We start from the raw sequence: 8,892 nt of genomic DNA, 5'->3' as shown, positions 1-8,892 counted from the left end.
GCTGGAACGGCAGGGACAAGCACAAATCCCGGGTGGCAGACGAGATGTATCCAAACTGCGGAGCTGCGGTGGGAACCCCCCGGCGGTCTGGGCAGGCAGAGCGAGCAGGGCTACAACACAGCGAAGGCTCGAAGCAATGGTGGGGGCAGGATGGCCACAGCCCAGCTCCCAGCGGGGCAGGGAAGGCAGGCTTGGGATCCTGGGGTTTCTCTGGCAGAAGGAAAAAAAGCAGCTGAAGAAAGAAGCCTCCCTCTCTGTCCAAACATTGGGGACCGACTGTCCACACACCCAGGTGAAACAAAAGAGTAGCCAGATGCATCCCACCTCAATGGCTAGCTCTTTTGTTTTTCTGAAGTGCCCAGCAATTTGTCCCCCTAGGAACACGTATGGGGAAAATTCCTTTAACAGAAAAAAAACCTAGAACTCCTAAAACCCCAACAATGCCCCACCCCTAGAAACATTCAAGATCAGGCTGACCTTTGAGCAACGTGATCAAGTCGAAAATGTCCCTGATCGCTGCTGGATGACCTTTAAAATGTCCCTTCCACCTCAAACTATTCTAGTATTCTTTCATACTGGAGAGAGTCCTCTGGGGAACCACGGAGATGATGAAGTGACCAGAACATCTGTCACAAGGCAGAGAGGCTGGGAGAGCTGTGAGGGTACATCCTGGAGGAAAGGCTCAGGAGGCTCTTATTCGGGTGTATATATATTTAGGGGACTGCATTAAAAAGAAAGAACCAAACTTCTCAGTGGTGTCCAGAGACAAGACAAGAGGCAAGTGACACAAATGAGATATGTGAAAATAATTCTAAACAGAAGAAAAAGAGATTTCAGTGTGAGGGTTATCAAGCAGTGGAACATCTTTCCTCAGGAGGCTGTAGTATGCCTGTCCTTGGAGACACTGAAACCTTACTGGATATGTCTAGACAATGTGAGGAGGTGATGGTCAGTATCAGTCACTGTGATCCTGTGATAGGTCTATCAGAAAAACCACAACTGAAAAATAACCAGAAGCAGAAAGAAAGAGTGAAGAATTACAAGGCACAGAATCATGGTTTCATAAATCTGACAAAAAAGGACTTCTAAACTTCTTACTTTAAAAGATATAGTTAGAGCCAGTAGTGAAGTGAATGCCACCTATTTCTTGGTACCTCATGTGTTGGTGGAGCCGGAAGTCTTTATTCACACTTTATTTTTTTCCACCTTATCCAAAGGCATTACATATTCCACCATCAGCATACTGTTTTATTAGAAACAGAAAACTCACAAGCCTAAAGGAATTCCTCAGACCAAGGAGGGATAACAGTATTTATTTTGTGTCAGAATATTAAACAAAATAGAGTGTTTGGCCAGACCAAAACATGTTTGATTTCTCTTCATTAGCCCAGCTGTCTTTCAGAGTACTGCAACCACGTTTGCTGTGTTAGAGCTACAATAATCTTTCTCAGAAACATGTGAAGTTATATATTTTCCTTTTTTTCCTTATTTCAAAATTCTCATGTTTTGCTTTCTTATTCTTTGATTTGTATAAGCACCTGAGATGCAGAAAAGTAGGGGAAGAAAGCAAAATGGAAAACATCACGGATGAGCAGATGATCTGTAAGCATTTATTATAAAAGCATAGGATATCTAGAATTTTATACTGTGCTATCAGACTGGGTGAAGTCTTTTGTGTTGGAAATCTGGAGAATTTAAAATCTACATTTAACATAAGATATAGTTGTAATTTCTCTTTATAATATTTACCAGTAGCTTACTCTTGATTAATTCTGAAAAACATTTGGCAATCATAGTATTGGAACAAAGGGCTTCTTTATTTACCTTTAGCAAATACTATACTGACATGTAGTTTCAATAGCTTGATAATAAGCAATAACTTGTTGTAAAGGTTTTGATGACATCTATCAGCCTTACATATATTTTTGAGAAAACCACTATGTAAATGACCTCCTCAATTCAATAATACTATATCAATTTTTAAAATAGAGGTCATAGCTTTATTTACCCTAGCTGATACTTCAGTCTGTTCACATTATGAAGAGGTGAACAACCTATTCCTATCACATATTCAATAAATAATAGATTGGTAGTTAAGAAATGTCTCAGCCCAAGAGAGTAATCTCTAGTCTTCTCATGGTATTTCTTTTCTTTCAATGCTCTGTTTATATAATATGTTTGAGTTGGTACCTTATATACCAAACAAAGACTAGCATGGGGGAGCAATTTAAAAAAGTATAAAGTTTATGTAGAAACATGATTTTTTTCAGACCACCAGTCACTGATGCCATCTTCAGGTGCTGGGAACATTTCTATTTTAACTTTATTTTAGTTTTTTGACATAAAATATTAATTAGTTGATGATTTTCTCTGCAATCTTTTCACCTCCCCTAGGCAGGCAATTCTATTGGTTTTCTATAAAAGTGAGTAAAAAATATCCAGTTGCTCTAAACTGCTAAAATTTTTCCCTTTACAGATATGGTATATTAAGTCCATGAAATGTTTTTCCTACAAGGAGTCTGAGTTTTTAAATTCTTATATAAATCTACACACAATGATGCAGCCTTTAGTATAAATTATAATGAATGTGGACTTTCTTTGTCATGCAAAATAATCACCATCACAGGGCTGCTAAAAGAAGATGTCAGCAGCTTCAAATCACTAGAGGTTTGTCCTTTGCTGTAAAGTAAGAACAATGCTATGCCAGAGCTTTGAAGGAAGCTCTGCATAGGAAAGGGAAATGCTTGAAAATGTTACTAAACTCTTGTGCAATTACATGAGGGAAATAGTCCTCTGGCACAAAAAATTTTCAGCAGATAACCTTCACAGCTTTTCTTCTATCTCATAGGTTGCTGATCAGTAAGGAGAGAAAACACCTGAACACAAGGTGATTTAGATCTTGTGTTTGACATCATGCATCTTTTATTCAACCAAATATGTAGTGAAATACCCAGAAGCAAACTGTTCTATATAACATTTCGATATATCAGACAACAGTCATGCCATTGTTGTTTTCATTTCATTAAGCTACTTCCACAGAAAGGGGAGAGAGAGAGCGTAAACAGTCCAGTCTTTCAACTTACAGCAGCAAAACACAATTGTCAATATTTGTTTCCCTTGCAAGAGAAGTAAAGTTCTACTTATTCTTTATTATTGAAAACTCACAGAGTGAGTTAAACCATTAATTACTTTGTCAGTGTTTCTTTCAATGGTATCTTACATTTGATTGATCATAGTATACATATTTTAATACCACCCAACACTTCTCCCAAAACAAACTTAGTGGAACCAAAAAAACATAGTGAAAAGATAATACAAAATGTAAATACGTTGCACGCAGTGGGACAGACAGGGGTTTCAGTCTCCTCAGACATACATGTACCAATTTGTCTTTCATTCTTCTTGTCTGCCTAATATCCTTTAATCCTTTAAGGCCTCATGTCCCTATAGCCCACCAAATACTGACATTTTCAAGTTCATCTGTTTTATGATACTTCAAAGCTCCTAGACATGATGTGGTTTGATTAATGGCTGACAGTATTCTAAAATTATGTTGCAAAGGGGTACCCAAAGGTAATCACAGGAATCAAGAGTCTATGTGGTCCTATTTCAGTTGAGCTGTCAATACAGAAATCACCAATGAGTGCAGTGTTTAATTATTACTTGGGGAATTCATTTAATGTTGTACAGTGATTTTGACTTCTTAGTCTAGATAGGATTTTTCAGACCATATGCCTTGAAAAATGGACATAATTCTCTCCAACTTGAAAGTTTATTTGTGGTTTAATAATTTTTTAAATTAGTTTCCAGTTTTGGTAACAAGAAAATAAGCTGATAATATTACTTAATAATTTATAAACCTAGTATAAGGATGAGATACCTAAAATTTGAAACTTGCAGCATGGTACATAGTTCTTGTCTTGTCTCTTGAAATACAAATGCAGTTTACTCTTTCAAAAGGAAGTAATCTTACTATTTCATTATGCATTCACATGATTAGAAAAGATCTTGGGTATTTAGGGTGTCACTGAGCTCGCAACAATCAGGCAGGAGTACCTGAGAAAGTATGTCATAGAATAAACCCTATAACACTTAAAATATGAAAAAAAAACCTAGACAAATTTTATCTTCAGGAGTTCTTCCCTTATTTGTGAACCCTGAATCATCAGTGACTTTAGTCCCAGATGTATGTGTGCACAGTGCAAGTAGCTTTTGAAACAGAATTAAGAGGAATGAATGCATAAGTCTTGGAGCCCTATTATTTGAAGATAAAAAATTATCATATGGTCATCAGATATAGATGCAATTCCAGAAAGTGCAACATGTTGCAAGAAGCCATATAAAATAAGCACACTGGAGGTAACTTTTCTGTAATATGGAATCATGGAAAAATGTACTTTGGAAAATATTTCTGGTGGTCATCTGGTCCTGTGCTCAAAGAAAGCACAACTTGATCAAGTTCTTTAAAACTTTTTTCCCCACTGATTTTTGTATAAAATCAAAGATGGCTGTTGCAAAGCTGTTATGACTAACCTCTTCAAATCTCTGACTACCCATAATGTGCAAATAATTTCATTTTCTACCTGGGCGAAACCTCACTTTTTTGTATGACCTCCCTCCTTGTTTCACTGTACAGCTCCATCTTCATAGAATCATGGAATCATAGTATGGGTTGAGTTGGAAAGGACCTAAAAATCACCTAGTTCCAACCCTCCTGCCATAGGTAGGTAAACCTTTTACTGGACCACAGCTCCATCGAACCCGGCCTTGAACACCGCCAGGAACTGAGAGTCAACAATTTCCCTGGGAAACCTGCTCCAGTGCTTCCCCACATTCACAGTAAAGAATTCCTTCTTAATATCTAATCTAAAACTAATCTCTTTCAGTTTGAAACCAATTCCCCTTCTCCTGTCATTGCATGTCCTTGTAAAGTTTCTCTCCACCTTTCTTGTAGGCTCGGTCCGAATACCGGAAGGCATAATTAGGTCACCCTGAAGCCTTCTCTTTTCCAGGCTGAGTAATCACATTTCTCTTAGCCTTTCTTTCTATGAGAGAAGCTCCCTCTCTCTAATCATGTTTGATGGCCCTCCTTTGGACTTGCTCCAACAGGTCCCTGTCCCTCCTGTGCTGAGGACCCCAGAGCTGGATGTAGCACTGCAGTGGGGTCTCAGCAGAGCAGAGGGGCAGAATCCCCTCCCTCTCAGGATACAATTGACTTTCTAGGCTGCAAGTGCACATTTTGGGGTCATGCCTAGCCTCCTGTCCACCAGCACCCTCATGACCTTCTCATCAGCGCTGCTCTCAATCTGCTCATCTCCCAGTCTTTATCAAAACCATGGGTTGCCCTAACCCAAGTGCAGGACCTTGTACTTGGTCTTCGTAAACTTCCTGAGATTCCCATGGTCCCACTTCTAAAGCTTGCCCAGGTCAACGGCATCCCATCCTTCAGATGTGTCAACCACACCACTCGGTTTGGTGTCATCTGCAAATTTTCTGAGGGTGCACTTAAACCCTTTGTCTGTGTCATTAACAAATATGTTGAAAAGGATTTCTCTCAATGCAGACCACTGCGGGATACTACGTGTTACTGATACCCATTTAGAGAGTAAGCCATTGACTACTATGCTCCAAATAGACACCTTCCAAGCAATTTCTCATCCACTGAACAGTCCACCCATCAAATGCATAACTCTTCAATTTAAGAGAGAAGGATGTTGTGGGGGACCGTTTCAAAGGCTTTACAGAAGTTAAGATAAATGACATCCATAGTTCTCAAATCCCCTCCCTGTCCTCCATGTGCCTTCTGGGCAGCTTCTGGTAGCGTCTGTTCCACGATCTTCCCAGGCACAGAGGGCAGGCTGACAGGTCAGTAGTTCCCAGGGTTCTCCCTTCTACCCCTTTTTAAAGATGGCTAAATGTTTTCCTTTCTTTTCCAGTCACCTGGGTCTTCACCGGACTGCTGTGACTTTTCGAGTACCATGGAGTGTGGTTTGGCAACTACATCAGACAGTTCCCTCATCATTCTGGAATCAATCTCATTGGGTGTCACAGACTTACATGGAAAACACTTTGGTCCCACAGTCCCCATTCTGCTGCTCATCTGCTTGATAAGTGTGGAAAGAGATGTAATCTTCTCTATACTTTCACATTAGATACCTGAGGATAGCAATCATGCTTCCTCTCATCCTCCTTTTTCTTAAAGGCTGAACACACCCAGATCTTGCAGTCCTCTCCTTGAATGTCCAGTGCTCCAGTTCAGATTGCTTCAGAGGCCTCTGTGGGACACACGCCATTATGACAGTGTTTGTGTCATGCAGGGGAGATCGCAGCAAGGGCAAGATCTCTTTCCAGACATGCTGACTCCATCCCTGCATACACAGCCCCAGACAGGAGGCTACCTTTCTGCATGGACACTGCCAAGCTGCTGTCTTCAGAGCTAGTTCTGCAGAACTGCTCCCAGCCAGTCAGCCCCAGCCTGTTCTGCTGCTGGGCTTTGTCTGTCCTAGGGGCTGGGTTGCTTCTCCAGACTTTCTGGGCCCCTCTGCATATTAGCTCTGTCCTCCAGTGTATTGACTGTTGGAATTGTAAAAGGACGAGAGCCCGGGGATCCCAGCGGGGGGAGGAATGCAGTCCAAAGCCAATGTGGTTGATAAGCGCAAAACTCCGTTTATTAGCAATCCAAAGACACTTATATAGTATCCCAGCTTGTTAACTCCTAAGTGGCTTAAAGCTTATCAAAACACATTTCTACTTCTACATAATTGGACTTACATTGGCAAGCTTCCTGGTCAGAACATCTTATCTGCACAGCTGTACCTTTTCAAAACTCCCTCTTTATTCCCAGCCCTGCTTGTTTTCTTCACACCAGAATTTTCTCATGGAGAGTTTTTTCTCACACACAGGCCTTCTGCTTGCAGGCTTATTGCTTGTATAGTTCTTTTATTGATCCCATAATTCTATCAATGATCCATGCCCCTGATCCTTTAATAATTGCAACAATTGATCACATATCAAGACTAGGTATCATCCACAGATTTGCTGAGGTTGCAGCTTATCCAATCATCTAGGTTGTAATTAAAACAACGAAACAAATAATTAAATAGTAGTGAAATAATACTGATCCCAGATCAGCTCTGTGACAGAATCCCATCGTAACTGGTCTCCAGCTGGACTGTGCCACTGTTCATAGACCTTTGATCCTCATAGTCTTGCCAATTCTCAATTCACATTACACTCTATCTAGCCTAATGATATCTCAGCACTTTACTTAAAAGTTACTATGTGATACTACATTGAAAATATTAAATACTGTAGGATGCTACATTTGTTAGGCCTCTCATTTTCTTAGAGAGAACAATAGGTTAAGCTAAAATTTTAAAAAAAGTCATGTCATGGACAGAATGCTCATGAAATATGTGCAGAAATATGAACTTCTAAGTATCTTTATAAGGAGTCCCATGAAGTACGTTTAATATCAATGGCATAGGAATTACAGATATTTATGATTTGCTCTGTGGTTTTTTTCTTTAACTTTTGAGGTGATTTCTCATCCTTCATGTACAGGAAGCTATTTCCATTTCTCTGAATTCATCACCTTTGTGCCGCATGCTTGACTTAGCTATTCCAGAAAGGTATTTTCTGAAAGATAGGCACCAAAATGAGAATTTTGTGTTGTCAAGATAGCATTACAATGCTGACAATGACTAAGGATGTTTCCCTTTTTGACCTTGATCTTCCATTTGCCTCAGTTTTCTGTTGATAAGGCTTAGACAAAAATTTCCTTCATCACAGAGTAATGAGAAAGTAGATATAATTACTTATGAAGGGAACATGTAGCTATTAAAACAATTTTCAAATAGTAATTTCACAATTCCATTGGCAAAACAAGTTTTCTCTTAGAAATTGTGATTAACTTCCCTAGCAGAAGTATTGTTGCTCACAGATTGTATGCATCTACATCATAACTCTATACAAACTTTTGTGGAAGATGGTATTCTGAAAAATATGTAAACTATTGGATTCATTAAAACTGCTTTGTGAGGGCAGCAACCAAACTTCTTGACCCTTGCAGTAATAAACTCGTCTTTGAAAATAGCCTGTAAAGTATAGGGAGACATGAAGCGAGAAAACTTTATGGCAAATTTAACTGGAAAGTAATTGTTTTCTACATGGATAGAATTGTTCAATAATCTGTTGCGGAATTTCAAAGTAAATCTAACATAGTCACTAAGCTAGTTCTGAATGACAGAACTAAAACGTATTGCACATGGGCAGCACTACAGCAGTCTAACACTAAACCAATGTTCCTGGAAGATGTGAATATAATTACATGTTCTGCCTGAGCTACTAAGTGGAGAAGCATTCTTTCTCAGACTTCTGTAAAGCATGTCAATTTCCAGTTTCCATATTTTCCATTTTCAGTGCACAGCCTGTTTGAGAATGCAGTGATTTGAAAACAACAATGTCTGCTAACAACAAAGCATCCTGAAAATTGAGCAGATTTCAAATTCTCCTGTGGAAAAGAATTAGTGGTGGAAAAAGACAATTCATTCCCTCTGAAGTTACAGCAAGGAACTAAAAAAGGAAATATCTTAATAAGTCTATATCTTGCTAATTGTACGTTTTACATAGGCATTGTATCATTTGCATAGACATTTGCTCTGAGCTAGAGAAAGTTTTACGCTTAATATGACCCATGCACTTCTGTCATTGAGATTAGGTCTCCATTTTTATGGGAGGAGTGCTTCATCCATTCTAAAGAGATCAGTTTCCTTTATAAACGAAATTATTTTAATGCCTCAAAAGAAAGTATTGTATCTATTTTGTAGAGTAACCTGAAAGATATGTTTAAGAGATGTTAAGTTTAAGATACAGAGTGGTCAGTTGTTCTGG

The 8,892-nt window shown here is 39.1% G+C and overlaps 1 long non-coding RNA gene across 1 annotated transcript in view; it reads right to left on the bottom strand.

Moving 5' to 3' along the window:
• The window catches only part of LOC108446373, a 23,072-nt gene that overhangs the window by 7,450 nt on the left and 6,730 nt on the right, over positions 1-8,892 (bottom strand). The window lies entirely within an intron of this gene.

Source organism: Corvus brachyrhynchos, unplaced genomic scaffold (assembly GCF_000691975.1).
Source record: "Corvus brachyrhynchos isolate BGI_N302 unplaced genomic scaffold, ASM69197v1 scaffold194, whole genome shotgun sequence".
NCBI classification, from domain to species: domain Eukaryota; kingdom Metazoa; phylum Chordata; class Aves; order Passeriformes; family Corvidae; genus Corvus; species Corvus brachyrhynchos.
Note: the sequence above shows the minus strand (reverse complement) of the source record. Positions and strands in the feature narration are given on the sequence as shown.